The sequence below is a fragment of the Drosophila virilis genome, chromosome 2, assembly GCF_030788295.1.
Source record: "Drosophila virilis strain 15010-1051.87 chromosome 2, Dvir_AGI_RSII-ME, whole genome shotgun sequence".
Taxonomy (NCBI): Eukaryota; Metazoa; Arthropoda; class Insecta; order Diptera; family Drosophilidae; genus Drosophila; species Drosophila virilis.
In genome coordinates, this window is record NC_091544.1 from 7,948,980 (window position 1) to 7,976,014 (window position 27,035).

At 41.6% G+C, this 27,035-nt stretch overlaps 1 protein-coding gene across 5 annotated transcripts in view; it reads left to right on the forward strand.

Annotated features, from left to right (window-relative positions):
• Positions 1-27,035, forward strand: part of plum — a 56,203-nt gene that overhangs the window by 19,808 nt on the left and 9,360 nt on the right. The window lies entirely within an intron of this gene.

Consider the following 27,035-nt stretch of genomic DNA (forward strand, 5'->3'; position numbering starts at 1 on the left):
CAGCCCTCTGTCTACATATAAATACATATATTCTATAAATGTGTAGATATATGAAACACATATATGTATAAGAATATGGCAATATCTATAGGAGTTTGCGCGCACAATAAATACATACATATATATCTTATGATATATTTTGCCACATTTATCACAAGTTAATTTGATTTTAATGAAATGAATTCTCAACACACAACCACATGCACACACACACACACACACACACACACACACACGCGAGGCGCAGACAAACTGGATATGCCAAAAAAACAACTTCTAAGATTACAAAGGGTAGATAATGTTAATGAATAAAGTACAGGAGGGAACTGCAGGCACACACACACACACACACTGCCACACACACACTGCCACACACACACTCTTGCATACTCACATACACTGACAGTCGTTTTGAGGGTTTGTTTGCAACGTAAATTCGACAATATTAGGCTATTTCCATTTCTGGCCCTGCAACTGCAATTAACAGAGGCAAAAAAGTGTGTTTAGCTTTTGCCGGGTTTTCCTTTTATTTTTATTTCTGTTTTTTTCATACATATATTTTTTGCAGCTGCCGTCGGGTAAACGTGACGAGCATTTTGGCGTTTTTATAGAATTTTAATAGCTCCTTTTTTTATTATTATTTATTTTTTTTTTTTGGTAACGTATAGCGAAAAAATTAACATAAGCGTCAGCGGCGCATATTTTAACTCGGTCAAATTGCCAGCGTCCGGTTCACAGTTGCCGCGCGTCCGAGTCATTGTGACCCGCCCCCTCAGCCCACAACCATTGCCCAGTCGTCGTTTGCATATACAAATTTGCAGCACCATTTGCCGGCCGGTTTCGTTTGGCTCTTTAGCTTTTTACTGGCTATGCAATTTGTTAATGAAAGTTCCCACCATTAGAAACAGGTTCAGGCGCTGCCCCCGAGACGGGCAGACAGGAAGAAATCTCGCACGCTGATTACGCAAGATTTGGCATGCATAAGATTTGGATTGTGTTTATGCAAATTAAGTCTTTGCCTGCTGTTGACTCACAGCCAGCTGTAGTTAGAAATGTGTATGCTATTTTTTTTTATGAGAATTTAATGGCGATTCACATGATTAATTTGCCATCGTTTCAACGCATTCATAATGCATGAAACCAGACAGAGAGAGAGCGAGAGAGAGAGAGAGCGAGAAAAAAAAAACAATAAAAATATATAAATTGAATGGAATAAAAAATTACGCCGATAATTTGTATAAATGCGCCGAGTTCATTGCACTTTCCCAGTAAAATTTCATTTCGTTTTCCTTTTCGTTGGCAGCCAACGAAACGTGCCAAATTCTAAGGGTTGCTTCATTAAGCGTGGCCGCAGCCCCTTCGCCGGGGCCAAAGGACCAAAGGACCAAACGGCCCCGACAAAGGCAAATGCCGTTAAGCGGGCAAAAAAAGGAAGCGAATAGCGAAAACAAAATCATGTTTGTGCGTTGCCAAAATGTCGACTAAAATTTGAAGCTGTAGCTGTAGCTCGAGCCTTGCCAGAGTATGTTAACGATGTGCCATTGTTTGTGCTCGCATGCAAATGCCATTTGTCTGGCTCGGTTCGGGTCCTCGTAGGATCTGTGCAAGCCTTTGGCATGTGCGAGCTGCCAGCCTTTGTTCCGTTTGCAGTACGCAGTACAAAATATATATGTGTTAAATTGTTTTTTAAAAATATACATGTAATTAATTTCTATATTTTTCAATTATTTCGTCATTGTTGTCATTCCTTTTGTGTGGCAAGCATGTCTCTTTGTTTTCGAATTGTTTGCTTATCCAAAAATTTGAAATGCAAGCTCATTCAATTTGCTAGCATTAATTATTTTCTTTGTTGTTTATATTTAAGAGGCTGTTTTACAATAACTTTTGGATTTTCTTAACTTCTTCTTTCTGTTCAGCAAAGAACATTTCTTTGCTGTCAAGAGTTTTAGTGCGAATTGCTGTAATATTTTGTCTGTCTTCAGTGTTTTGTTTATAAAATTTGATTTAAGAAAATTTGGTAATTATGAATAGGAAAACAAAACTTAATAATAATATAATATAATAATAATAGTGTAAAAGAAATAGATCTTAAGAAAAGAAGCACCTTTAAGATGCCTAGAGCTTATCGCGTCGCACTTTCTTGTAAGTGGGTTTGGTTGAAAAAGGTTCGACTAGAGAGCTCAAACTTGTTAATATAGTCAACATTATCAAGCTTATTGCTATGTATTACATGCGTAGCCTGTGTATCTATAAATTATGGTTATATACTCTACTGTTTGAACGATCTATCCATCGATTCTCTCTGGTTTAACTTTAAATTTTTAATGTATATCTTCTAGCTGACCACTTTCGTTAAAGTATCTCTAACTTGTTTATGTTTCGTTGCTTTAAGCAGTCTTTTAAAAGTGTTTTTCTTTTCTTTTAAATATTGTTATCTTTTGTTTGCCAATATCTAGCCAGTATATTGTGTTGCAGTTCAAGAAGCGATTGCTTTGTCAATTTCAATGGAAACTACGTTACTTGGCCACGCCTACCCATTACAGGCATCAATAAAGCCATAAAATTCGATAAGGCAATAAAACCCTTCCTCTGCTTTTCTTTTACATTCTGCTTTGTGCACCACCCGGCCTCGCCCTCCTTCGCTGCTCGAGGAAACCATAAGAAAGAACTGCCAAAAAGCGGAGCTCTCTCTCACTGAAGACGCATTCTCAGAGTTGAGGCTCTCTATGAAAGACGTTCGTTGTGCTTAAAGTACTAAAGTTTGGTTGTGTGAGTGCAACACCCACGCGCACACACACATACACACGCTCGCGTTTACTCTCACACACAGCTAGGGGCATACTCTGTCATTGTTTTGTTGCGTTTCTTACTTATTTGTTAAGCATTTTTGCACGCTGCTGTTGTTGGTGTTGGTTGACGTTGTTGTTGCGGTTGTTGTTGTTGTTGTTGTTGTTGTATTTGTCGGCTACAATTTGACGTCATGCTTCAAAGCAACGTAAATCACCAAGAGCACAGAGAGGGGGATTGCACGTAATAAGCGACATAGAGAAGGAGAGAGCAAGAGAGCGAGAGAGACAGAGAGGGGGAGAGAAGCATGCGAAGTTTTATACGGCTGCTTAGGGTTAATGGAGTTGCAACGGAGACGGCAGCAAAGTTGCAGCCGCATTGTTGTTGATGACGTCGCCGCAGCAGACATTCAATTGACAGACGACCACCAGCACACACACACACACACACACGCACATACACGCATACACTCGCACAGACTGAGGCGGTTCAAAACTTACTGAAAATCACGTTGTCGTAGGCCATGGTCGACGCGTCGCCAACGTCATCATGAGCACATCCTCAGCGTGTTATTCATTTTGCTATTGTTTAAAGCCTGCCAGTTGCTGCGTGTTGTTCTGGCCTTTTGTTGTACGCCTTGGCAACAGTTGTTGTTGTTGTGGCCTTTTGCTTAATCCACTTGCAGCAGTCTTCCATGAAGCGAGCGACTGCATCACAAATTCGATTTGCACAGTGTAACGCAATATTTTCTTTAACTTTTGCCAGAGACTGTCGTCTCGCCACCCTGCCCCACCCACTGTCACTCGGTGTGTCTGCCTTTCTATTGCATTGTGTGCGCCTCAGTTGACGGCATTATAATAATGAAGTTTGATTGGATTACATTGCAGCGGACACAGAATGCAAAACGTTAACACTGTTCAACAGCATCTTGGCAATAGCCAAATGCATTGAGGGAAAAACTTTCATAATTTCAAGCAGTTAGTAAAAGTTTGCCAGAGATTGCTAGAATAAGATGGAGGGAGACACATGGACAAAGAGAGAGAGACAGAGCGAGAGAGAGAGAGAGAGAGAAAGAGAGAGCGCGAGCTAGAGACAGAACTGATAGAACTGCTTTATACAGAGTTTGACGCCGGAACAGGGGGAAGTTGTCATGGCCAAAAGTTTTTGGCTCTATGAAACGCTTAAAATTGTATACATTGACTTCCTTTGGATTTGTGTGAAGTGCTTCCGCTTTGACATCATGCAGCTCCAGAGACAGGGCCAAGACGCAGCAGAAGTCAATGCTGAAAATCAGATGCCAGTAGTTTGCCAGTGTCAGAAGTTGAACAAGATAAATGGCCCTTAGTTACATTCACAACATCAACAACATGCCGAACCACTTTTTGTGACACAATCAAAATGTTTATATCCTTGGTAAATATTTTTCGCTCTTTTGATATTGATCACGTTGACAATATGTGTATGAAATCTGAAGTTTAAATTAAAGATTCAAAAACTAAATCAATTTGCTGAGCTTTCCATTTCGTCAAATGGCTATCAATTTTCCACAAAATTATGTATTGTGTGTTAGATTAAATAAATATTGCCTGTTATTGTTGATTCTTGATAACCTTTTTAGTAAATTTGACTTTAAATTCCACTAAGCTTAGATTGATTCGTAGTAAATATAATATCTAATATCAAATGCTGTGGTTCTATGGATTAAGTTGCGTACTTTTACTTTCTGCAGCGCTTTTCCTGCTATGTTTGCAGGCATACAAAATTGTATTTATCAAAATAATATTATCAAATAAAATTGAATTTATCAAGTTGTTTATGAAAACGAATACTTTACAGAGCAAATATATTATTTTTGCCTTGGGTATCGGCAGAGCATAAAAACTGTCGCAGCTGCGAGCTGAGTTTGACAATTACTAATTAGAAACCTGCTCAAAATAGCTCGTAAAACTGTTTTGTTATTTCTCCAGATTGTAAATTTGTTGTGTAGTAATACAATATGAACTTTTTATTTATTTATTTATTTTTTTTAATACTAGCGTAACTTTAGGGCGTAAAGTTTGAACTTTCAAGTAAAGTTGCGAGCTCTGTATTTGATAAGCTCTCTCTCTCTGTCTCTCTCGCTATTTCTCTCTCATTTTCTTACATTCTCTTACATAATTTTAATCCACAAATTATGCAAAATGTTTATTTGTTTAGCTGCAACACAAAAATGGCAGACGCTTAGCAACTGTTGCTCTACATTTTGTTTTACGAGTACTTCAGAAAACTCCATTGCGCTGGTTTCTCACAATCTTCAGTCTGGGCTCCGTTCATAGTTTTTGTATCATTTACTCATCATGTCACGCTGACTTGACTGCTTGAAGTTGTTGTTGTTGTTGCTGCTGTTGTTGTTCGTGTTGTGCTGCCAACTTGTCGTCTTGTTGTTATTTTTATTTGCATATTTACTTAGCATCAACTTCAGCATCAGCTACAAGCAAAACCACAGCCAGAGCAAATCCTTCTGCCTTCTGGCTGCTGCTGGTTGCTTCTCATTTTTGCTCGCTTTGCGTTTTCATTTCATGTTGTCAAACAATTTTTACCAAGCTATTTTAGCCACGCTTGAGTTTTGCGACTGCTTTTTTAGCTGCTGCAGCTATCGAAGTTGAAGTGCAATTTTAATGCAAACAATTGAAGTTGAAGCGTGCAGAACGCATAAAACGTGGAAGGGCCCTTGGATCTCGATCATGGTGCCATGCACAACAAACACACACACACACACACACATACAAAAACACACAGCTTCCAGCTTGAAGTTTAAGTCGCTGGCTTTGGGTTCGGTTCCAGCCCATTTTTAAGCGTACGTACTTTGAACCTGCCTGTTACAGCCTTACCTCTGTGTCTCGCTCTCTCTCTCTCTCTCTCTCTTACTCTCTCGTTTTAAGACTCTCCTACTCTATCAAATTTAGCCAGGCAGTCGCTTTGTGGCTGTTGTGTTGATTGTTGCTGCTGCTGCTGTTGCTGTTGTTGCGGTTGGCGGTTGTTGGTTGTTGGCTGTTGGTTGGCGGCGTCAGCGGCTGTCGTTGGCTTATTGAAATGCATTTGTTCAATATGTTGTTCAACATGTTGGCTGGCTGCGTGTGTTAGCTAATGTTGTTGTTGTTGTTGTGGTTGTAGTTGTTGTTGTTTGATTGTTGTTAGCTTAAGTTGCCACTGAGTGACGTCGTCGGTGGCAGCGTCATCGTTGACTGTTGCAAATATTGACAATGCCAATGTGTGCGCGCTAGTGTGTGTGCGTGCGTGTGTGTGTGTGTGTGTGTGTGTGTGTGTGTGTGTATGTGTATGCGAGTATTGTGGGAGTAAGTTTTAGCACTATTAGCCATTGTTTGCATTGAAATGGAGCTGCCAGGCAAGTTGACGTTGCTTTTAGCTGCATTGGCTGTCTGCCCATATCGCGTATACGACCCGGCGTACCGCTGTCCTTTAGTTCCCAAGTGCTTCTGTGTTGGTGTTTGTTCGATTGTGTGTGTGTGTGTGTGTGTGTGTGTAACTAAAGTGACGTTAATGCGTTGAAAGTGGTTTGGCTTGGTTTGGCTTGGCTCATCCACATTTGTATTTGCATTTTGTATTATTTACAAGTCGAAGGTAAATATTCAGGTAAAAGAAGACACAGCGGAGCGAGCGGGAAGAGGATCGACAATGACGACTTCATTGTTGCAAATTTTTGTCCGTATTCTCGCTGCTGGTGGTCGTCCTCGGAGCTGTTTGGTCTCGGCTGAATGCCGAAATGGACGTAAAAACAGAACGAAAATCAATATAAACTGACAGTATCTATGACAGATGGCTGGGCTTTGGATTGTATTCTCGTTCTCGTTGGTCTGGCGCGGCCCGAGTCGGCCCCGTCGTTTGTTTATTAAGTGAAGCGACGCAGCAGTCGCACAAAAATTGACAATGCAAAAGGATTCATAAGGATTCCGGATCACACGCACCAATACATATACAAATAGACAGATAGAGAGAGAGAGAGAGAGAGAGAGAGAGAGAGGGAGACAGAGATGGAGACAGATGCATACATATTCACAGGCACGCACATACGCATTCAGAATGTTATATAATACATAAGCACCATTGTGTTAACCGCCCGCTAGCGCTGCGGGCTTCAGCCAAATGCAATGCGAGTCTTGCAACCCTTCGCCTGACGTAACAAGACCAGCACCATGGGCAGGAACAGTTGCTGGCATAGGTGTGGCAGCAACCGCAGCAGGAATAGCAACACCACCAGCAACGGCAACAGCAGCCGCAACGTAACAGACTTCAGACGTCGAGTGTTGAAGCTCAAATGTCGCATTGCAATGAAACTTTTCCTGTGGTGTGTGCCTGTGTGTATTTGTTATGTGTGTGTGTGTGTGGCATTTCGTTATAATGCCTGCGTAAGGGTAGCAAACACAGCGGCAAAAACAAAGACCAGGAAGGGAGTCGTTGTCGGGGCAGGTAACATCATGAAAGCGCATCAAGCACAAATTTATTAGGATAGGTTTCGGTGAATGCTTGCATTTTGATGTGCTCATAAGTGTCGTGCCTGTGCTGCAACGCAGGGGGGTGGCCGGAGTGCAGGAGGGTAAAGAGAATGAGAGTAAATGCATTCAATACATGCACATATACGTGTGCATGTGTGCCTGTGTTTGTGTAGGCCAATGAACTTTCATTGTTACGAATATTAGCAGCAAAATCAAAGCCCCCCCTGCACAGAAACTCTCTGCGAAGCACAGTCAAAAATGTAAACGTAAACCTTTTACCTCCAGGGCATTGCAGCTCATAGTTCACAATTTGCAGTTGGCAGTTCAATTCAATTTTTGCTGCACACAACGACTGAACATGCCCCATAACAGTTTACTTTTGCAACAGCGGTTTGATGTGTTACCCGTTGCTGTGAGTTGCTGATCCCCAACACCCGTTTAGGTGAGTGAATCATTCATTAGCTCTTCGTAAACACCACGAAAAACTAACGAAAAACTGCCAACTGACCGAATCAAAAGCAACTGCCGGCTCTGTGAGTCTATGGTATTGGGTTTGGAGAAGGCGTTTGCAATTTGTCTAGTGTTTGGATTACTAATACCGAGTAAATGCTTGTTGTGCAGAGATAAATTTGACATGTTCTTAATTAAGATGCTGTCGAGATGATGCCTGCATACCTAGATTAATGGCCAATGGCAAGTCGCAGTTGGACTTATGTGTGCATATACATATAGATACGGCTTGTAGTAATATCAAACTGTTATCGTAGTAATTGTCCTTGAGCCATGCCATGTTTGAAGTATTTAATTAGTTCTATGCATACGCAATCCCTAAAGGAGTTTATATTGTGCGCTTAAGCGCCTTACAATTGGGATTATCCCCTTTGGGAATTTCATTTTCATAACGAATAATGTAAATAAGCAGCGCGCCCAACCTTTGCTCCTGGTGCCATGGAAACCGCTCGCAAATCTAAAGTTTAACTTGACTTTTCTAGAACCGTTTCACTGGTTGAATCTCGGTTTTTTTTTTTTTTTGTTAAGCAGCTTTCGATTTATGCAGATGAGTCGGAATTTTATGCAGCAAAAAAGAGAAGAAAAGTATGTACTTTAAAATAAATATGATAAGACTATTATGAGCAGGAGTTAAATGCTTGTGCTTGAAGTTAATGATGCCAGCTGCAGCCGCTGGCTCTGTTGGCTTTGACTCAGTTTTCGTGCTTATCAGTGCCCTGCACTCGACAGTCCAAAACATGATTTTTAATAATGAAATTTCTCAAAAAACTTTCAAAGCAGCAAATTCTTGGCAAAATAAGGTGCCGCCGCAACACCCAGAGCAGAGCAGCTGCTATGGAAGAAGTCGCATATTTTAACATAATGCTTCAAATGATGTGCTTTCCACTTTCCACTTTCTACTCGTTTGCCGGGGCTAGTATGCAAAATTTAATGCCAGCAAAATGAGCACAAAACTGAAATTGCCATGAGAACCCTTTCTGTTGTCCTTGCTGCCGCTGATATTGTTGTTGTTGTTGTTGTTGTTCAGTTCTGGCTGCAGTGTTAGATGTAAGCCATGAAATTATTTTGGCTTTTTGGTATTTTGCTGGTATTTTGTTTTGTGTGCGCTGCTAGGTAGGTCCGCTTGCTGGCTCAATTTATGCAAATTAAATTGCAATACTTTATTTTTTATGCTTTATTTTGATGTCACTAACAGCAGCCCACATAAAAGTTGTGCCTTGTGTGTTTGTGTGTGTGTGTGTGTGTGTTTGGCCATGGTTATGAAATTATTAACGTAACTTTGATAAATTATGCTCATAAAAAATGCTTAAACGGCAATTTAAGTACGCCCAAAGTTACACGTAGTTTGGTACCCACAATACCCCTACCAATTTATTGGCCATAGACTCATTTGGGCAAAAACTCATTTGCCAACGACACACGAGCATGCACAGTGGCTACCAAAATACGCGCCACAGCAGCCGTAACTTAAAGCTACAACTGCCACCTGGAAATGAGGGCGTGGGCTGTGTGTGTGTGTGTGTGTGTGTCTGTGTGCATTGCGTTAGATTAATAACAGCGATGATGTTGCTACTGGGAACTGGCTGACTAGCAGGCTGGCTTCCAAATGCTGCACCGGTGAACGACTCCAGCTGTGAGTGGGTGTTGCTGTTTGGCACCTTGGCAGCAGCAGCAGCCGCAACAGCAGCAGCAGCTGTAACTGCAGAGAGCTGTTGCGGCTGTCTGGCTCTTGGCCTGGCTTCGTTGATGACGAATGTGAATGACTTGCCTCGAGACATGCAGTCAACTTGACGCGCATTTGTCTGGCAATGCGTCTGCCCAAACCTACACACATATACAAATAAACAGGCATACAAATATACTTATACATAGCCACCTGGGTAGACAGATTGTGTGTATGTGTGTGTGTGTGTGTTGTTTATGTGGTTGTGTTTAGCTGTTGTCTCTGTCAAGATGGCGTCATTTGCAATGCTGCAACACATGCAATTGCTACCTTTGGCTGGAGTCTGTGTTCTCTGGAACTGGATAACAAGCTGTTGAGATTGCAATGACGTGGGCATAATTTGTTTTAGTTTATGCATCGTTTTTTCAACTCCCTCTTTCACAATTCAAAAGTTTTAAATCAACTAATTTTTGGCTTTTGAAATTCTTGAGATATATGTGTTTGTTTATTTATATAATTTTGTAAACTCTTCGCAACTTATTTGCATTTCGCTTTGCTGCTGTACATATACTCTTCATATCAGGCGTGCATATCGCAGCCAGCCACAACTTTAAATCTTATAAAACTTTTACATCCTTTTGCAGTTTTTCATGATTCCTGCGCAGATTTTGTGCAAACGAAACATTTTCACTCTGCTGCACATGATTACAAAAGTTTTTTTCTTATCTTTTGTGTTAGCTTTTTTATTTTTTATTATTATTTTAATTCTTTTTGCTGCTGTGGCTCAACCGGAGCGACGGTACGCTTAATTCAATTAATTTTTATTTAGTTTTCGTTTAATATTTGCTCGCACTGCACATTTTTAAGCAAATATCCCAGCCAACTAAATGAAATGTTATTTGCATAAAAATTTCAGCAATTCCTTTTTTTTCCTGTTATACTCTTGTCGAGGGTACTATAATTCTGTCACACTTTGTGTAATCCATAAAAGAGAACGTCTTCTCTTAAGATATATATATTCTGGAACAGTATTAATAGCCGAGAATTTCTTAGCTTGGATACGATACTCAGCAATGGATAATGGAACTCAGCAAATACGAACTCGACTACTTTCTTACCATATTCATCCGAAAAATCGTATCAGACCAGACTTCTATATTACATGGCTCCCATAGGAACGAGCCAAGCCAAAGTGTGTTAAAACTCCGGCGTGCCGAAGTCCACAACTTCTTGTTTCTTTTTATTTTTTCATATTTTTGAACCTTTTGTAAAGCTAGCCCACCCGCAAGTGGCCCGTTCTCAAGCACGTTTATATATCTTTACTGTGTGTGTTGTCCCTTTTTCTGGATTTTTTTTGTGTGCGCATCAACACGCAGTTGCTCTTGGCTTTCTTTTTGTACCCTCCTTTTTTTTGGTAAAAAAAAGACTAAGCGCATTTACACATTTACCAGTCACTGGCGCAGCGCCTTTTAAAATTTAGTTTCTAGCCGCGGGCGGAAACAAAAGGCGGCCCATGCCACGTAGGTGCGGAATTGTTTTTGTGGCGCCGCGGCTGGAATTACTTTATTTTAATAGGACTTCATTTAATCCGTGCGCATTATAAAGACAATGGGCGGAAGGGTAGTCAATTTGGTGGGGTGAACGCTGCGTATACGCAATCTGAATATGTCTGGGCGCGTTGTTTTTATTTTTAATTTGTAAACTGCACTCGGCTGTCAGACACGCAGGCAGGCAGGCAGGCAGGCAGGCAAACAAACACGCCCTCACATACTGGCAAAAGCAGGTCGACTGGTCGTTGGGGTGGTGGGAAGCAGGGAGGGCGGGGAGGTTGTGCGTATATAGCAAAGCAGCGCAACAACGTATACTTGTTTAATACAAAAGTTTCATTTCCGCTTTTCATTAGCTCAACGGCGACACAAACAGGGCGAAAATGCGTAAATATCACATACCCACGCACACATAATTACAGCTACATACAGTTAAGGCCATAATGAGATATATATATATATATAAGTGTGTATATACATATATAAAAGCCGAGGCAGCTCAGCGGCAAATCGAGCGAGTGTCAACCTCAAACCACGTGTTAATTTTACTCCTTTTTACCAAGCGCTCTCATTGCTGCTGCTTATTGCCTGTGTTGTTGTCCTCAATGTTGATGTTGCTGTTGTTGCTGAACTAAAAAGCCTGAAAGGCGCTTACGTTGTGTTTTATTTTGTAGGGCTGCGAGCTGTTTTTCTGCCACTTTTTCATATGCCAAACGGGCAGCCAACTAGCTGCTATATTAACTGACTTACTGCCACGCCCCCATTCCTTTAACTGTTTGCGCCGGTTAGCCGGCACTGGCTCTGGCACTGGCACTGCTGCTGCTGCTGCTGGTGCTGCTGGTGCTGGTGCTGGCGCTGGTGGGCGTTGCAGTGTTTGTGTTAACTCAACACGCACCGTAATGAAGTAGCCAGCGCCAAAGCCTCATATGGGCAATGCCTGACTGGGCCTCATGCTTAATAATCTCTGTCTCTCTATGTGTGTGTGTGTGTGTATGCTACGCCGTGTGTGCCTGGCTGGGCGTATGTGATCCTAGCGAGGGAGCAACCGGAGCAGCACAGATAGATACAAGCAGCGCAGTCAACGAAGAGGTTATTCAACTGCAGCCCCAGAGTAACGTTAGGGGGCGATGGCTCCTGGGCGAAGGGGATGCGATGGTGCGTTTTTGCTCCCATTTTCCCAAACACTCGCATCCGCTTCACTTTGCACGCCATTTCCGCCTCGGAACAAGTTGCCAGCGCCACGTCTATCGGTATCTATTGCCCCGTAACCTAAACGTATGGATGGCACCCACTCGTATCAGCCCCATCGTTAGTGAGTTTTATTGATTTTTGGTTTTTTACATGCGCATTTAATAATGTGCCCGTGCATAAGAAGAGGACTCCTTTTACCAGGACTCCCGCGAACTCTATGCACTCACTCTCGGTGCGCTCAATTATGTGTGCGCATTAAGCCTTTCGTGTCATTGTTGTTTTTGTTCTGTCTCCTCCATTGCGTAGGGGCTTTGGGTCCTGTGTTTCATTATGTTGACAATATTATTATTGAATTTTTTGTATAATTGCATTATTTACTTGCGGCCAGTGGGGTAAAACCTGCTAACAATATTACTTATAACAGCAGCCTGGACATAAATGCAATTTTCATGCCGCTCTTGCCTTTTATTATTAAACATTAATTTGTTTAAACAACGCTTGACTGCTGCTGGCGCACTCGCAACTGCAATTCCAATTACCAGCGGTTAATGAGTGCCATTAAATGTGAAAAAAGGTGTTTTTATTTTGTTTGTGTGTTGTTGTCAACAGTCGAATCGACTATCGCATTACAAATAAAAGCAACAACAATAACAAATTGCCAGCCAGGCAATATGTTCTCCGTGTAATATATATATGTGTGTGTCTGCTGTGCATGTTGATATTGTGTGCGCTGCAATTTGCTAGCAGCCGTAGAACAAATTGCATATTACGCATACGCCGCATCGTACATGTCGTACAAATTTCGCATATGTTAGATGTTAGAAAGCGCGCGCTCACACACCCTCGCACAGAAAGAAACAAGCACACAAACATTTGTTTGTCTGCCCGTCTGTGTTTGTTTGTCGAAATTTAAAGCACTCAACGCCAGTTGCCTTCGTCATCGTCATCGTCTATAAATCCCCACACAGCCATCGCGTTCATTGAACTTTATTTCGTATAATTTTTCAATGTATTTGTCATGGCATATCAGCTGGCAGCGGAACAAATTTTCGTCTAATTTCATGGAAATTGTTTAGCCTAAAAACAAAGGAATTTATTGTCTTAGATAAGCATTTGTTTACCTAATAAAACGTTGGGATTATTATAAAATTAACTCAATTTTTACTTGCCATTGTTGAAATCGCAATGACACAAGCCACACCTCAGTTAAATGAAAGTAACAATCAATTAATATGTGCATTAGTAATATGAATTTATATATAACTGTGTATTAATCAGCGATAATTTGTACCTATTTAAACATTTTGCATTTTCAGCTGTGTTTTTTTCTCAATAAGCTTTTTCAAACTACAAATTGAAAAATGTTTAAATAAACAGATGGGAAAGCCTTTTAAAATTCCAAGCCTTATTAGAGCCTACTAACAATTTAAAACTTTGCAAACTGCAAAAAATTTCAAATGATTTTCTTAGCCGTTTTATTTTCATTTTTTTTCTTAAAGTACATAATACAATGTTCAAGCTATATGTAATAAATGGAGTTAAATTGAAAACCTTCTAATTCTAAATAAGACATATTAATTTCGGATGCGATTTTCCAGATTGAATATTTAAGGTAATATTTTCAGCTAGTATCATTGGAGCTTATTTTGATAATGTTCAGTTCAATGAATGCGTAATTGACAATTTGTATAAGTGCCAGATAAATTAATAATAAAGTAAATGAATGATTTGCTGTTTATACGCAATTAGTAAGCGTTATGTGTTAAATAACCACATTAAATTGTGTTAATTCAATTTATATTTGTATTTATGCAGTTAACCCAAAATATTCAAACTGCTTGCTCAGTGTTTAAATTGCAATTTAATTGATTTTCCACACAAGCCTCACGCACGGCCAAGCTGCTTATGTACACATACATATAAAACAAATATATATTTTACATATATAAGCACAGAGCTGATGGCTATTGCTATTCAGAACATTTTCTATAGCTGTTTTGCTCAGCTGCCATAGCAACATGGCTATAATCACTCTGCCATTTCGAAGCAAATCGCTTTTAAGCTCTTAATGCTGACTATAAAAATTTCCTCGCTCGCCTGCTGCCTGACTGCTGCAAAAAAGCATTCACACACACACACACACACACACAGATACACAGACAACAACACACTTAACTTGAAAAGCGAAATACATAATAAAATTAAAATTTGATAAATGAATACGTTTAACGGCATTTAAACTTTGACCAAATGTTGCGCCCGCCCTGAAAGCAGAAACTGACTTCTTTTTGGATGTTCTTGTTTTTATACCCTATAGATATAAGATATGGATTTAGCATGCATCTTGCTCAGTTACAAGATATAAAGATGGTGCTTGGAGCAACTGACAGCCGATCTGCAAAATAGATTTTAGTGATTTTTCAGAGCATAGTTCCAAAAAAAATACTTTTAATTTTAGTTGTATTTGCCTGTATGGATTAGGGGTCTGAACGTCGAACTAACAATCAAGAGGTGTTCGGTTCAACTGCAACAAAAGTTATCAATTTTAATAGTAAATTTTGATTCTCTAGTCCAACACATATTAGAAAACTCTAAAAAAAATTGGTTACTCTGAAACCAATTAACTATTTTCTAATGAGTATGTGTGAACACAAATAGTGACTTATGAGTACTTACGCTAACTAATGAGTACTCATGTGTACCTTGGAGTACACATGCAGTATTCTGCGTTAAAAAAACATGTTCTTATAATATCAACAACTTCTACAGGGCATCTAGACTGCGCACGCTCGACCAAAACATTTTCAATGGCTCCGTTTCAAGTACTTGTAAAGATTCTGTACTGGCCGCATATATGTTCCTATATTTGTTGTGATTGTTGTTGGCCAAGCATGTGGCAAGTGGTTTTCAACGGTTCACAAAATTTCATTTTGTGGAAAATAAAATTTTATTGCCATTCTGCAATTGCAATGGATAGAGTGGCGGGACTAGAGAGCAGGGCCACTCACTTGACTGCTTTCATTAGCCAACGTCGACGTGGTGTAATTTTAAGTGTTACTTTTAATTTGTTTGCTTGCATAGGAGCAGAGTAGAGCTCTACGTGTGTGTCTATGCATGTGTGCGCTTTTATTGCTTATTAAGCTTTTTTAGTTCAATTAAATCGTATAATCGATTAAATCCTGACGATAGAGACGACGACACTCACGTGCCCGCCATTTGCGCCGCGTCCTGTTGTTGCCCTCCCTGCGCACTCAGACGTGCGACGCAATGTCTGGGCGCAAGACTCACAGTCAACAGCAGCTCAACCGTCTGACCACTCCGCCCACACCCGGACACGTTGATTACTGCTGATTGCCCGACAGCAAACAACGCGCCAAATAGCAGGAATCAGACCTCCGACGGAGCTGTACACCCCCCTTCGTGCACTCTGAAAGCCGTTAATTGATTTGCTACAATCAAATTTCCACACTCAATGAAAAAGTCTGATGAAAATTTCGTTAATGCCAGAGCTTTGTTCGGCTCACAGAGCCAGATCTAATGTGCAGGCTTTCTGGGCGAGACGTGGCCCATAATCCAGCCAGAGTTTCCAGCGAATTGATTTGACACAAACAATCTATAAATCTTTTGCATTTTGTTCTGCTCTAGAAATGCGCGAATTAAATGGCATTTTTGGTTACGTTGGTCCCATGCCAAGACATGAATATGGACTTGGACCTGCACATGGACATGAACTGCAATAAAATAATCATAAATTTGGAGCAATTTTTTTCTTTCTGTTATTGTTGCTACAATTAAATTGTGCAAATTTGGCAAATGCACAAAAATGTTTGCACATTTTTTATTTGACATTTTTATGACTTTTCGTTGGTTTTTGGCATTCCGATTTCAAGTCTTAATCCCATTGCCATACTTGGACTCGGCTTGATTTATGAAGTTGATTGTCCAGCTGAATGGCAGCTGGCCGTAGGACTGAACGGGCCATTTCTTGCAGTGTATTTGCGTGTGCACGCTTTATCGTTTATTCCACATTACTCAAGTCATAATTAAGATCTTGGCAGGCGGTGTCCGCAGCAGCGGCAGCATCGCTCATAAATTGTGGAAGTGGCTCATTGACAACTTCATTTCCGCGCATGGTGCGCAGCAACGACAACAACCACAACAGCAACAACAACCTGCTTCTGCTGTGGCATGTGATCCGCTTAAGATCAGGGAACTCAAACTGAATACTTGGCGTCATCTGCTCAGCTGCGTCCAGTGTGTCGCAGTGTTGCAATGTCGCAGTGCACGCAACGTGCCGCTAAATGACATAATGAACTGCATTATTTATGCGACACACTGTGCGAATGTACATACACATACATATATTATTCAAGCATATACATATATGTATTCATATATAACCCCCAAGCAGCAGCAGCAACAACAAAAACAGCTGTTGCTGTTGCCGGGCCAGCTCCAGCCGCAGCTTCTGCCTTGGCGACAAAGGCGACAATTTGTGCGTGTGCCCGATAATAAAACTGCTGACATTTTGCCTTATGATGTCACGACAGCCGCTTCAACACCATCAACAACGGCTGCAACGCGCGTTCCGCCCTGCTCTATGGCCCAACGTTATTTTTTTTTATTTTTTTTTTGCCACTCGTGGTGCCTCTGGTTAGTTCCGGCTGCAATATCCTGCAGCCTGACGTGCACCAAGCCAAAGTCAAGAGCGCAACATTGATGAATGAGCCTGTATTTGATCACCGAGTTGCGTATTTAAGATCCCAGCTTATCAATCATTTTTAAAAATGACATTTATTGTAGATATGACTGAGATAACCACTCGAACTGAGATGCGCCAATCGAGGTTGATGAACTTTAAACGTGTTGTGTGTACCTCAATGCGTTCTTTTAAGTTTAAAATTTGATAAAATATCAAATTCAAATGACATGTAATCTATCTACATATATGTATGCAAGTATATTTTGTTCACAAGTATTCCGATAGTGTAACTAATCTTAACTGAGCACATATGAAATGCAATATCTACCGACCCTTGCCCACGTTTTCTGCTTATCTGTTTATTTTTATAAAATTATAACAAATTTTGCGCAAAGTTGGCCACCTGGAAACGAAAATAGCATACAACATTTCTTTATAACTTTGGAATTATGTAGAAAATGACTAGCTGACTGTTCTGAAAATAATATTTCCAGAGCAGCAAACGAGGTTTACGGTTTGGCAGGCCACGAGTTTATGCTTTGCCGTACGTACTTTCATATACAAATTTCTGACCAAATTTTAACTTCATTCAGAACCTTTTTCCTAGGTTCCTATAGGTTTAGTTTAGGTTCCGGTAGAATTGATTTTTGGGCAACTGGTTCAACTTGGTGTCCTGAGTCAAGCAAAAATTGGACCTCAAGACTCGGGTCGTAATTATGCAGCGAGTGCATTTCTAAATCGTCAATAAACAGTTTGTGGAACTTTAATTAATTATAAATAATAACAAAATACATATGCTATCAATTTACAATCACTTTTGTTTACTCAACTAGTTTAAAATAGCCAAAGGAAGTGCAACTCATTTATATTTAAACTGGCAACTGGCAACTGGCATCTGGCAGCTAATTAGTCTCTTCAAACATTGACAAACAGTTGCTGTTTGGTTAAATTGATCTGAGGTTTAGCTGGGGGTTGGGGTTTCGGTTGGGGTTGCTGTTGCTGTTGCAGTTGCTGTTGCTGTTGCTGTTGGTTTGGTTTGGTTTAATGTGGTTTAGTTTCGCTTGCTTGATGGCAATTTGCAGTTTTATGCATAGGCTATAAACTATTTACAGTATCAGCTATTTACCGCTTTTTGATTACGCCGCATTTGTTTGTTTCCTGTGGCCTTAATTTGCACATTGCAGTCCCAGTCCCAGTCCCAGTCCCAGTCGTTAAATGACAGCCGCTATATAAACACATACACACACGGCACACACACACACACACACAGACACACGCACACGGCACACGCAGGTGGCGTTTCACGTTTCACGCGCTTTTAATTGAGTGCTTCCGCTGCAATTAACAAGTACAACGCATCCCAGTGCCGTCGCTTGACTGGCTGAGTGTCTGGTTAGTTGGTTGGTTGGTCGGTCGGTTGGTCTGGTCAGTCATCAGGATTGGCCAGCTGTTGGCAGCTAGTGCTCTCCCCTTTTGGCTGTTCGAGATTACGGCATGCTTACGCACTAATGCCTCTTTAAGTAAATGGAAAACCATTAAACGTGTTGGCTGCCACATTTTGTGGCAGCAGTGGCAGCACATGCTGCACTCTGCAAACTAATTATCCAAATCTGCTGCTGACACTCAAATCGAGCCTTTTAACAAATATGCTCATTGTTCTGTTGCTGACTTAAAATGCATTTAAAGCTGTGTATTGAGCACAATTTGTTCATCGATTGCCGTTTGTTGAATGCAACACACTGCTTGGCAGCTCATTTTACCATTTCCCTCCATTTACACAACTGCCAGTTTAGCTTGCAATTTTCCAGCTCAACGATAAATGCAAATAGATTTCACCTGCAGACGTTGTTTGTCCAACATTTTGAGAATCTTTGTTCGTAAATTATGCGCATGGCATTTTCTCAGCAACATTTTTGGTGCTTCTGCAGCAGTTGCCGCAGTTGTTGTTGCTGTTACTGCAATTGCTGTAACTGTTGTATGCTTTTTAGCTTAGCATGTTGAGTATCGAGAATCATGTATGAGCTTGACATTGACAACTTGGCAGTAACATACATGAGACCGCTCCACAGCAGCCCGAAGGAGCACTGCGAAAACTGTGATTACATGCGCTACCATAATGGCTATGGTGGGGAAGGGGTAGGTGGGCGTCATGTGGTTGACCGCAAAAAAGAAGGTAGAGGAAGTTTTCGCATTTTACATTTATTTACATTTGTACAGTTAGTCGAGGCACTACACCGCGAGAATCGTTTTCGGCATGCGGCTGATGTCTGATAAAGCTGCTTGATTGGCCCTTTTGGTTATTTGACAGTTCACTGTTGTACCAAAGCAAAGCCTTGTCATTTAACATTATTGTCAGTTGGCTAATGCGAAAGCATTGTAAATATCAATCACAAGCACGTTGTCACTCAGCCATTTGTCACAGTGTACGCCCCACAACTGTGGCCACTCAGTGGCAGCAACATTTCGATGCGTTCCTGCCCCCCCCTCTGTGTGTCCATACCCCGTCCAACTCCATTCAATTAGCAACTCATAATAACAATAATTTTTCTTGCAATTCGCATTCAGTAAAACATTTTGCGGCACGTTCGACGTTGTCGCTGTTCGTGACGTTGCCTCTTTCGACTATCGTCAAGTTGCTGCCGTGGCACTGACACAGGCACAGGGACAGGGGCAGGAACGGGGGCAGGCATAGGCACCGTCATCGTGAACGACAGAGGCAGGGGTACCAACCGAGTCCCGGGCACAGCCACAGGCATTAAGGGGGTTGCGGGTGCCAAAACCCCATGCTCTAGTCATTGACTGCAACAATGTTGCCTGTTAAATGATGCATAATAATCGGAAGCGAGAGCGCGCTTTCTGAGCTCTGCCAACAACACGGGAACGTTGATGGGATGTGGGACAATATCCCAAATGGGCCAACGGCAATGCCAAGCGAGCGACGGTTAAGAAATCATAGATGTGTAGTCCTCACTGATAATTACAGTGTACAGTGAGCTTGAAATGTATTCCTCTGGGTTAAATATATGGCTACAAATGAACTTAAGCTGGAGTGAATATTAACAAAGATATTAAGCTGTTCCATGAATAATCCATTGTTAATTCCTTGTATAATTATCATATCTACATATTCATCATTAATGTTCCTACTTCGATAGTCTTCCCCATGGAGCCAGTCATGAACATGTTTAAGCTTATACTTTATTTCGATATGTATTGACTTACATCTGGTATTAAGTATTTTTAAAAGAAATATAAGCAGCTGCTATTAATAACAACAAGACAGATTGGTTAAGAAATTGTTCATATAAATACTTATATCGTAAAGTGCACAATTTACTTGAGAATATTTTTTAAACTATCCACAGTTTGCTGTTCTTGGTACAACAGTCGAACTGAACTGATGCGGCTTCCCATTCCAGGCCATTGTTATAGTGCTATTGTGTTATTAAATCTCAATTCTTTTCGTTTAAAGCTTTTACCGAAAGTCTTATAGTCGTAAGTCTCCAGCTCAGTTCAGTTTAAGAAAAAAAAAATGGATCTGCTCCACTGTGCATGGTTCGGGTTCTCGTGATTGTGTTGACGGTTGCCGGACGTTGTCCCTACTCAGCACTTGGGCATTGTAAACCGCTCGAATCAGCTGGACCCTGTACCCAAGCGTGCGCCCACGACAACGTGCACGCCCACCTTTACCAGAAATTTGCTGAGTGCAGCTGGTTGCGGCTTTTGAGCTGCTGGTGGCTGCTCACTTGCTGCGTAGCTGACGAAAATTCGCTTGGCTTCCGTTGGGCCAAGTGCAGTCCGAGCTTGCCCAAGTTGGTCATCGTGGCCATAAGCCACCGAAACCGTAGCTGGAGCCATAGTCGTTTTCGCATAGTTGCCTTCATTGCTGATATGTGTATGTGAGAGAGAGATAGAGGCAGAGGGAGAGAGAGAGATGGAGAGAGAGAGAGAGAGCGAGGGAATGAGTGAGTGTGGTCTTTCAATATTTACTCTGCTTGAAATGAAACATTTTTATAATTTCTTTTCGGTTCACTTTTTTACTTGGCTTGACCATTGTTATACCCTGAACCCACTGAAAATGTCTGAAAAGGGTATAATGTTTTTTAGCAAATGTATGTAACAGGCAAAAGGAGTCGTCTCCAATTCCAATATTCGATACAGTTATATATTCATTATCCGGATGACGAACATATCTGTCTGCCCCCCGGATAAGCGCTTCGGTCTTAGATACAATAAGAGTTTAAGATTCGAAGCTATCTCTATCTCTATTTAAAGAAATCGATAAAAATCTTAACGTTTGTTAAGCATATCTCGGGGCTTATAAGAACTATAAACATAAGATTTGATATGTTGCCTCAACTGAGCTTTTGGATTTACACACATTTGAGATTTGGCAAGCGATGTGCGTGTATGTGCGATTTTGTGAATGCATTTATAAGCGGAATGGAGCATTTTCCTAAATCCAAACTCGAAGTTGAAAGAAGCAAATTTGGTATGAAGGTTTTCGCATAGTATATACATATGAAGAACCTTCTCCCGTTCCCTAAAAAATTAAAAATATTATTTCAAACTATCAGATATGTTTGTGTTTTGTCTGTATACAGACGTTTGGCTCTCAGCTCTGAGCTATAAAATTTGTAAATAGATCGGACAAAGATATCAAAGTTATTTAAGAGCGTATTTCCCATATCGTGGGTCAAGGGAGGTTTAAATATTCCTATGTATGTGAGTGTTTGGTGGCATACTAGAACGACTTGCTTGCTTCTGAATACAGGATGTCTTTTAGTCGAGCAGTGCATCCGTCTGCAACGGTCTTGTTTGTTGTTGCAGCTGCTGTTGTTTGGTTCGTTGGCTATTGGCAACATTGTTATTTTCTGCTATTTGGCCATTGACTATTGACCATCCATACCCGTGGCCAGTGTTCAGCACTTTTTCAGCGGTTTATTTATTTATTTCGGTTTAATGCACGTAGTCCCTCCCTCTCTCTCTCTCTCTCTCTCTCTCCCTCTTCATCTACGTACAGCTCTGTTGAGCTGTGCTCTGCTTCCATGTGTCGTGTTGCCCGCCCGTGGGTCCGCCTTCTGCCTGCGTCTGTGTCGCTCGATTCCAGGAAGTTGTATTGAGTCATTGGTAAACGGTTTACGTTTAACCCATTTAAAAATGCACGAGAGCAGGAGGAGCAGTCGAAACGCATTTTCAACATTCCCCAATTTACCAATGCCATTTAGCATACAATGTGGCTGGAGACAAAAAAAAAAAAAAGAAGAAAAACAATAAAATAAAACCAAAACCAAAACAAAAAACCTTTGAACTGTTGTATATTTTGTTTCTCTCTGTATTTCAATTTGTTATTGTTTGTTTACGTCGCCAGAGCAAAATATTGAACGGAAATATTGCAATATGATTTATTAAAGGAGTTTGAGTGTGAGAGAGACGGCGGCGTATTGCTGCCAAAATTCAACGGAAATGAATTCGTTTATGGCACAGCATATTGTATTTTGGTTATCCGCTGTTGTGACAATCGGCCAATGCAGTTATGATTTGCAATCGGAAGGTATTTGTACGGCATTCGCGAAATGGCCAATTATTGGGCGATTTTTTTCAGTTTATTTACGCGCTAGCCAATTGATGGGAATAATAAACAGACGCTTATATTTCGGTTACATTTTGTGGCAAATGGCAAATGGAAAATAGTGTGATTTGCAGCAACTAATACCGAATAAAGATCTTAGCTGCCATTATGAAAACCATTTGGACAGGATTAGTTTCTGGCACCATTTGCAGCAGCCAAATTCTGGCAACAAATACAACATAATTGCCAGCCCTTCGGCATTATTTTAGATAACACGCTTTTCTGCCTACCCCAAATTCGATGACCTGCCAATGCAAATTGCTAAAGACAATTTATTCCAATTGTTTGCTGCGCCAAAAGTTAAACAAATATGTCAATTGATTTGCATATGTGTGTGCGTGTGTATGTGTGTGTTTGTCTGTGAGTGTGAGTGTGTGGGGTGTTGCAAACAAACAGAGCTCAGGACTTTTGCCAAAAACCAACTAACCAAACGAAGCTTGTAGTTTAAAAGGCAATTTATCTTTGACTTTTGCAAAGTAAATGCCCGCCATTGTTTAAAGTGGTTCAATCGCCAGAAATCCCAAACCCACAACCCACTCTGGCACCCTGGCATGCTATGCATATATGTGTGTGCGTGTGTGTGTGTGGTGCCTCCCGGATTTCGGTTGGGTTTGTTTAGCTATGTGTGTCTGTCGGGTAAGCGCTTTTAGCTAGTTCGTAGCGCAGCTAGCAGAATTTCGAGCATTCTCAACCACTCAATTACACACTCACACGGACATACGCATACACTGAAGTAATCAATTGAGCTGCCAGGCAAAAGGCACTAGGCAAACAATGGGCATTATACACCACCAATTACAGTGGGGTGGGCGTACTAGAGACTTTCTCATAAATTTCTCGCGGCATTTGGAAATTGCATTGAAAAACGCACGTAAAACTATTTGAGCTGCTAACCCAAATAAACGGCGGCAACTATCGTAGATGCCCGCAACAAAAACAGGAAAGCGGAGGTAACTTTAACTGCCGAATAATAAATACCCTCGCTGGTAATAATTATACAAAAAGGCTAAAAAAACTGTACAATTTACATACATTAATTTGATTCATATAAAGTTTTGCATCAATATAAGGACCATAATAAGATTTATGTCTAGTAAGTGTCTTTCTTTTGCCAAGATTTCTATAAAGCCAAAAGAGCTTCATATGCAATAATTTAATTATTCCACTGATTATTTCGATAGAAATTAAAGCATGTAATGTACACGCAAATGTTGTTAGCTTTTAAGCTAAGATCCGAATAGCCCAAAAGGCTTTTACCAGGCATAGGTTCTTAAAAGAAAACAAGCTCGGCTTAAGAAACAGACATATGTATTAAGAATAATTCTAATACACTTGAGACTTGTTTTCTTCGATCTGTTACAAATTACGCCAATAAATTTGAATACCCTTTGCAAGGGTATAAAAACACTGCAAGCAGCAGCAGGCAGCAGCAAAGCGACGCCAATTGGAAGCCACAATCCTCAGACTATAAGATGTGGGCACTGGCTGGAAGCGGGCGCGCGCGCCAATGAACTGTGTGGTGCTAGCAATCAATAGATGCGGCTCCAACTTGAGATACAAGATACTTGCAGTGCAACCGTTGAACTTCCCACATGCTTGCGCGGAATGCTATGGAATGTGCACACGCATCTTCGATTGCCATGCCAAGCTACGAGACCCCTTCCATCTCCCCCTCGCGCCCAGATTAAGTTTGCGGCAGAGTTGCGGTGGGTGTGCAGACACTATTGCTGCTGCTGCTGCTGCTGTGCGGCAGCATCTCGTGGCTGCCCGGGCAGCGGGGCAACTGGGCAGTAGCTTACATTTATGCGCGAAATTGTCGTATACATTTGCACATTCATAAATTCTCGTTGAGCGCCCCCAAAGCGACAGGCCGCAGCGCCAAAGAGTGGCCCATTCCGTTAGGCTTGTGCGGGTGAGCGGGGGTGCAGGAGCAGATGCGAGTAGCAAGCCGCACAGTTGCTGTAGGCGCTGCTCTTGGGCTCCTGTGGCATTAAAATTTCATTATAATTTTATTTTATTTTCTCTAATGTTGATGGTTTTTTTTTTTTTGTTGTTTTTTGGTGGCTGCTGCGTTTTATTGCCGCATTTTATAACAACGTGGCGCAACCTTAGAGCAGCACGTCATTAGGCGATAAATTATCTCTTATGCGCGCTGCATACAATGTTGCCATGATGCTGCCGCAAAAGTGTGCCAACAGCTGTGGCCGCTATGCTGCAGCTGAGCCTGGACCTGAATCTGAATCTGAATCTCTGCCTGAATCTGAATCTGATGCGAGCCAACTGCGGCTGGGAACAGCCGCTGCTGCTGCTCTTGGGGCATTTAAAGGATGCCAGGCAATTTGAATTTGTGAAATTCCATTGAGGGAAGCAAATGTTGGCGTTGCCGTTGCCGTTCAATGCAGTTGCCGGGCCTCACTTATCTATGCACAAGATGTTGCCATTTGATAAGCGCAACGCTGCGCAGCAAGTCAGCAATTTATGTGCCGCTGCTGCCGCCGCCGCCGCCGCCGCCGCCGCTTTGGCCGCCGCTGCTGCTGTTGCAGTTGCAGTTGCATTCATCATCGACTGCAGCAACAGTTGCTGCATGGAATGCGCTGCTGCCTTCGACGTGCGTTCAACTATGCAAATTTGTGCAAGTTGCCCCCACCAAACCCCACAGCGTCCAGCATTAACGTGCAACTTGCTACAACTTAGTAACTGGCTGCTATGTGCTTCTGGTGTGTGTGTGTGTGTGTGTGTGTGTGTGTGTGTGTGTGTGTGTGTGTGTGTGTGTGTGTGTGTGTGCTTGTGTGTGTGTTTGTTTGTTGTCAAACAGCATTCGAGCACGATTCTGGGAAACATTCTTGCCCAGTGAGTTGACTTGCAGTGCAACTGCAAGAATTTTTGCATTGCTTTGGCTTTGGCTTTGAATTTGCCCAGATGGGGAGCAGATTATAAAATAAATGACCTGGAATTATATTGGAAGATTGCATATAACGGTAGGGCCAATCGACGCACAAAAACTGATTGTCCTGACAGTTCAATCATTGAGATTGTCCATCTTGTTGCCAGCTGCTGAGTTATGGCCACCAATTGGTAGCATGAAAAGTGCTTGTCCCGCTGATAGCTGGCATCTAGATGGTATCACATAAATGATTGCACCACTGTGCACTGGCGAGAGCGCAATCAGCCCAAACTGTGTAGTCGACTGTTAGTCGAGTAAAACGGTTGCAATTTAAATTCAATATTACAGGCATTACCCCTACCGTCCCTCTCGCTGCAAATGATTGTCGGCGCGCTGCTGTTGACACCGCCCTTTTCAGGTATGAAAAATGGCAGTTAGGTGTGGCAGGCAATGACATCCAAAAAAAAAAAAAAAATAAAGTATTACAAGAATGACTTCTTAACACGCCGACGAATAAATACCCTTGTGGACATATTGCTTGAGGCTTTGCAGATATGTGCTACAGCAATAAGTTCCATGCAGGTTACTTAAGAAAAATTGTATAGCCTATAGCTGAGAAACAAGCAGAGGCAGCTGATGGATGTAAGGCTGCCTTCTTTGCTTTACATACTTTTTTGACATACTATAATACCCGCGGCAAGGGTAGAGAACATATATGCGCTGAACTTTGACAGTGGGGCAGCAGTTTCTAAAGCGCAATTAAACGCCCTGCCATTGAAACAATTATGCCATAACAATTACGTTTTGGTTGCACATGCAAAGCCACGCCCCCGCCTCCCGTCCCCACACGGCTTTAGCTGCATGTTCTGTAAAGTTGCCACATTTAGCGCGGCTGTTGCTGCTGCAGCTACTGTTGCTGTTGCTGACATGGCATTTGGCTGTTTCAGCCATCACATTGGCAGGTCCAAGGAATTTTCATGCGTCAAATTGCCGCATGTGCATTGCGTGTAATTACAGCAATAAAAATTGCAACACATTGCGTACAAACATGCAACATATCAGCGGGCTGCGTCGCCACTCGCATTTTGATCAAAACCCTGGCTGCATTCTATGCGGCTGTTCAGCAATTATCTTATTTATTTCAGTACATTTATCAAAAATAGAAACAAATTCACAGTATTCCTCAGAACTCAGCGAATCAGTCGTCTTCCCAGTTACAACTGGCTCGTTAGCCCAGTTGGCCTGGCCACAAGCCAGTGCGCCCTGTGGCTGGCTGCCACTTGGGTGGCCGTAGCTGGAGCGGAACGCTAGTTGATTGCATTTTTAGCATAAATTTCAACGCATTTGACTAATGCTTGGCGATTTGTTATTGGGGAACATCGCAACGGTTTGCCTTCCACCATTTTTCACCAGCCACTTCAGCTCCGACACTAGAAAATTCTCGGAATGCAACAGTCAGAGCGAACTAATAGATGTTTCGACGATAGACGACAGAGGATGGTCGTATGCAAAAGCCAGTCGGTTGCAAACACACTTTCATGTATATATGTATATACTACTTACTATGCTGCACAAAAGGTGTATCATTATGCAATATTAAGTATACGCACTGTGAGTGCTACTTGC